The following is a 6097-nucleotide window of genomic DNA, read 5'->3' on the forward strand; positions in this document are numbered from 1 at the left end:
ATTTATTGTTGTGCAGAAACATTCAGAACTTTGTTGTAAAATGTAATTTTATGTGTGAAAAACCCTTCTATCCATTTGTACTTCCATCCACCGTTTGGTGTGGAGTTGGGTTACGGGAGCGGCAGCTTGAGCAGCGTGCACAGCCACCTCCTCCTGCTGCTGCTCAGGGAGGAATCCAAAGCATTCCCAGTCCAGCAGAGTCTCTCCAGAGTGTTCTGGCTCTTCCCCTCTGGTCTGACCACCACAACAGACCAGCACAGATATAGAAGCTGCATGGATCCGTCTCATGCCACATCCAGTCCAGTCATCTGATTATGCTTCATCAAAAATATCCACTTGAGGATATTGATTTAGAAATTTTAGAATTTGTATGTCAGGTTTTTTTTTTTTTGCTGTGTTCAGGACCTGAAAAACATCAGAAAGAAGAAAAAGAGCTTGAGGAGGATTATTCTGCTGAGACAATGATCCAATAAAAGATAGTTACAAGTTCTACCTGTAACTTCACATGTACTGTGTAAGAAATATGGCGGTGCAATTAGCAATAACATAAAAACATATTACAAAGAGGATCTGCATTTCTTGCAAAAATGCAGGGTGAATACTTAGTGCCGAAAGGTTTTTGCCGAATACCTAAAAAAGCTGAAACTAGCATAAAATTGCTAAAAAGTAGCTGAAATTAGCACAAAAAAGTTAATGAAAAAAGCTTCAATTAGCTAAAAAGTAGCTTAAAACCACCCGCCAGAGCAAAATGTAAAAAAAGGTTTATGACTTTTTTAAAAAGGTTTTAAGGATGTTGAAAACAGCTCCATTCATTTTCAAAGAGGAAAAACATGCTAAATACTCAAACAGTATAAATGGCTGAAATATCAGAATATCCTGAAGGAACTGAATGTCTTTCTCATAATAACTGTTGAAATAGCACAAAAATTAATGAACAAGATATGTGCTGAAACTGTCAAAAATAAATAAATAAATAAATAAATAAATAAATAACTCAATAGTGTGTGTACTTGATAAGCATTCACACAAATAATGATGTAATGATGTCATTTGTTGTAGGATTAAGCTGACACATTTCTTAACATAATCTTAATCTAGCACAGATACCTCCCACACACATTTTCATTTTTTGTCATCCATCCATCCATCCATCCATCCATCCATCCATCCATCCATCCATCCATCCATCCATCCATCCATCCATCCATACATCCATCTTCTGTTTTTACCAGAGTTGGGTCGTGGGGGCAGCAGCTTGAGCATGGAGGCCCAGCAGACATCTTTTTTCCCCAGCTGCCCCTTCCAGCTCTTCTTTGAGGATTCAAAGGCGTTCCCAGACCAGACAGGAGACGTAGTCTCTCTCCAAAGTGCCCTGGGTCTTCCCCAGAGTCTTCACCCAGTCAGACATGTCTGGAGCTCCTCCCTGGGGAGGCCTCCAGGGAGCATCCTTACCAGATGCTAGAACCTGGTTCAGCGGCTCTACTCCGCGTGTCTCCTGGATAATAAAACATTTCACCCTATCTCTAAGGGAGAGTCCTGCTACCCTTCTGAAAAACTCATTTTGACTGCTTGTATCTCCAATCTTGTACTTCCAGTTGCTACCAAAGGTTGTGGCCATAGGTGAGGAACATAGACTGAGAATCATGGACTCAGATTTAAAAATCAAATTATTGTGGCTTTTTTTTTTTAACTCCCAAAGATAAAGTATATCCAAGAATATTTTTGGGAAAAGAACTGAAACAATCTCATTCAGGTGAAATGTTTCAGGGAGAAACCTCAGTAGGAAAACAGCGTCAATATTTCAGGATTATTGTCGGGAAAGTTTTAGGCTGTCACTGCTGCCAAAATATGTTTAACCTGTAAACCACTTTATAAGCCGATTGTTCCGTTATTTTCTCTTTGATCGAAATGCTACGACTGTCAGTTCTCAATAAATGATCTTATTAACTCGTATTAACTAACCCTGAATTCATACTTTAGTTTCAACCTTTAAACAACAACACTTTTGCACCAGAATAGCTTCAGTTTGATGAACTGCTCAAAGACAGCAGGTCTTCATGTTCTGCTTCATTGCTTTTTTTATTAACATTTTTGGACCTTTAATGAACTGGTCAGTGGGTCTTTCCCTCCCAGGTTTATTTGATAAGTGTAGAGCTACGTGTCATGAAATTCTTTTTATTTTGACTCTTTGGGCCATTCAACACATAAGACCTTTTCAAAAAAGCTGTTAATTCACAGTTTTAGGGCATACTTGTTATTTCAAAGGTGAAACATTTGGAAGTGGCCTCAGTTCCACCATATTAATTTGGTGGAAGTAGTTTGAATATGATAATTGAAGACTAATACTACCGCTCACCAACAGTAATATTATTTCTGTCATTCTGGGAGTGGATTTGCATCAGTGACTACACACACACACACACACACACACACATCAAACAGCTAGCTGCAGGCAGTGCCTTTATGAAAACTCTGTCTAAAATGATTTTTTTATGTTTTTGCTATTGAAATAAAACTAGAACTACATGCAAAGGGTTTTTTTTTACATTTCAAAGTTTTAAAACCACTCTGACACCAGCCATCAGCAGCCATCTGATCAGCAGACAAACGATTTGGAAATCCAAACTTATGATGTTCTCCGTGCAGAAAAATCCCACAAGATGAGTGTTTTCAGGTAGCTACTTCCTCAGATAGTGATGCGATTAAGGAGAGAAATTGAACCAGAATGGACTGAGACCATTTTCTGACAGGAGTGGTTTGGGATTAGAGGATACTTGTACAACTACTTCGCTGTAAAAGACCTTTAGGAAATGTTTTGTGGATTTGGTGGTTCACTGATCTGCTGTGCAGGGACTTCACCTTCAATATAAAAAGAAAATATTCTTTGTATCCTCTCTTCGTGGTTTAGCCATCACCTAAATATTTAACTTAAATATTTAGCTTGCTACCTAAATATTTAAGATGCAACTTAAATATTTAGATAGCTACCTAAATATTTAACTTGCTAGCTAAATATTTAGCTTGTTAACTAAATATTTAATTTGTAAGTTAAATATTTAGTTTATAAACTATGACATTTATAAATGTATGAATCACATGGTGAAAAACTGACTTTGAAAAATAAATCTGTTCTTTTTTTCTTATAAAAGGCTAAATAAAACAAAAATATTGGTGGTAATTTTTGACTGTGTAACTTTACAAACGGCACCCCATAGTGACTCCAGCCAGTGTACTTAAAGTTTTCCTTGTCAGAGTGAGAAGAGCTTTCCCAAACCTAAAATTTGTACCGTTAATCATTTCACATGCCTGTACATCCGTCCTGCCCCTAAACTGTTGACTTTGATTAACCGTGGCCTCTTCTTCAGTTTAGTTGAACAGCCCTTCATTACGACATTGTGAGGTAACAAAATGTGTTGGAATGCAAAAAGGATTGGGTGTAAACTCAAAAGGAAAAACAAAATCAAGATCTGCCATACTGCTCAAACTCACAAGGCAAATCAAGATTAGGCGTTTGTAAAATATTTTTATCACCAAGTCCATTTTGAAAACTGTTTTAGCATCAAGCTGTGACCGTCATAAAGTTTTAGAATGGCAAAGAGAGATTAAACAGCCTCTGGATGATTTTTTTATTCCCCCAGCAGCCAAGGTTCACATGGCCCCTTGTTGTTATTTTGTCACCCTGAGACGAGCAGGTCAACAACGCACATCTGCTGGGTCAAAGTGTCAAAAAGTATCAAAGCTCCCCTGCTGTGTGTGCAGACAGCAGAGCGTTTATGTGGAACAGACATATTGGACCTGACGGGCATTTTTGTGAGAAGTAATAAGAAACGTGTTTTCCTTTGGTGCACTCAGGTGTTTGAAAAGAACCAGAAAAGTGAAACGCCTTCTGCTGTTTGATGCCAGACAAGCTGAAGACAGTCAGACAATATGATCAGACCCTCGGGTGGGGTGGGAGATTTTGGCAGGCAGGCTGCAGAATTTTACACAGAAATTTTGTTTATTTTTTGACTAGGCTACAGGAAATTAAAGAAGAAAAAAAAACCACTTTCTGAAGCCCACTGCTCCACATGTGTGTTCACATGTGCGATGGGTAATTAATTTCCTCTCTGCGGGACAATAAAAGCTAATAAAAAAAAAACTGACAGCATCCCACAACTGGGTGGAGGTGCATGTTGTTCAAAAGTAGCCAGCAGCCAGTGAAATCCCAATCCTGTTCACTGATCGGGAATCACGAGATATTTTACGAACAGATATTCAATGTTGAGTCCTATTTGTAAATTTGACTGTATTGTAAATATTTTTTGTTTTAAATAATATTAATTAAATGTGGCGTCCGTATTGAATTAGGAACAAAAGATGATCAGTTGTGGAGTCACATCCGATGATTATTTCCTAAAAGTTTCAATAAAATATATGTAGTGGATCATGGAACATTTTGCTAACAAAAGGAGCTAAAATGCATTTTTAAAACAAAGGTCTTTTGGAAACTGTTAGACCTCCAAGTTTCGATCGAGGATCAGTCTCAGATACTACCACGCCAAATCGTAGCTCAATATCTTTAAAACTGACTGAGCTACAGTCATTTTTATGTTTTTAAAGGCCATTCAACTGTGGCAGCCATCTTGAATCAAGAAAATTTGAAATGTTAATCATTTGTAGATGTGCATCCATTGATTACTTCCTGTAAGAATCATTCAAATTCATCAGGTGGTTTGTAAGATATTTTGCTAACAGACAAACAGAGGCACAGGCAAAGCATTTGAATAAACTATGCTTTTCAAATCATTACAAATAATAGAAAAAAACAAATTATTATGTGAACAAAATCTTCCAACCAAACCTAGTGAACCAAGTGCCACAGGGACAATTTTTTGACCACTCAGTTAAAATAATAAAAAAAGGCGCCACATGAGGGCAGCATTGGTTTACTCTGCCATCGCCTCTCAGCTGGGCCCCATCGCCACCAAACGTATGCAGCATATAAATAAAAACGAAGGCAACATAAATCCATCTGAAGTATGTTAAACATGAACAATCCCGAGCTTCGTCCTCTTTTCTATCTCAAGAGAAAATAAAGCAGATCAGTGTTCAATTATGCTGAGTGATAAAACCCGGGGAGCTTCAAATGTTCGCCTGAAAGTCAGAGAGACAAAATCAGTGTGTCAGGGCGATTAGAAAGGCCAGCTCTCGTTGGTTATTAGTCTGCTGAGAGTTTGGGTTTGATTCACTCTGAGACCTCATGCTGAGCTTTTGAGCTTCCAGAGAGGGACGTCAGAGAACACAGCCAAGGCTCTGTCTTAAAGGTCCTGTCTGAACCATGAATGCTTATTTATTTGTTTTATCATAATGAGAACCAATGATAATACAGCTGTTACTCTTCACTCACTGACTGTGTGTGAAATAATAAAAAAAAATGTTTCAACTGTATTTCAAGGATGCCTCGAATAATATGCGGCTTATTCATAATTCAAAACTCCTCTTCTGTTATACTGCAAAACAGAAAAAAATAATACTTTATTCATATTTAAACTAAAACTACTAATTATTAATAGGTATGTTTAATCATTAGTTTTGATTCTCATATTGGGCCTCATGCAAGAACATGTTCGTATTCTTTTCCTAAATTTCTCTTACTTTTGTTCGTATGAAGGGTTCGTACGAACATGTCACGTCAGATTCAACAAACTCTTCTATCKTCAGGAAAAGTGTGTAAATGTGCTGCGTAAACTGATGAATATGTATCAGGTGCTCGCACACGAGGAGAGGAGATGAACATAATTACCACCCCAAAAACACCATATAAGGTAACGTTTCCTGCCCCACATACCAGGAAGTGTCCATTCATAAATGACATCGCTGACAAGATGCTAACTTTGTTCAACAGGGCAGCGGAGCTGAGAGACCAGACCAGGAGACAAGATGAAAAGGTAAGTGAGTTTATTTACAGTGCTGAGGAGTCTTGGGGCGTCTTGCTGTGAACAGAGGGGAAGCGTGGAGGTGAGTTTGGTTCTTGGCAACTTGAATACTTCTGAATAGAGAGTAGAATGAAAATGTTGTTTTTCTCTTACAGGTTTTCCTGGTGGTAAGGAGCATGGAT

This window comes from Austrofundulus limnaeus, unplaced genomic scaffold (genome assembly GCF_001266775.1).
Source record: "Austrofundulus limnaeus strain Quisiro unplaced genomic scaffold, Austrofundulus_limnaeus-1.0 Scaffold36, whole genome shotgun sequence".
Classification (NCBI taxonomy): domain Eukaryota; kingdom Metazoa; phylum Chordata; class Actinopteri; order Cyprinodontiformes; family Rivulidae; genus Austrofundulus; species Austrofundulus limnaeus.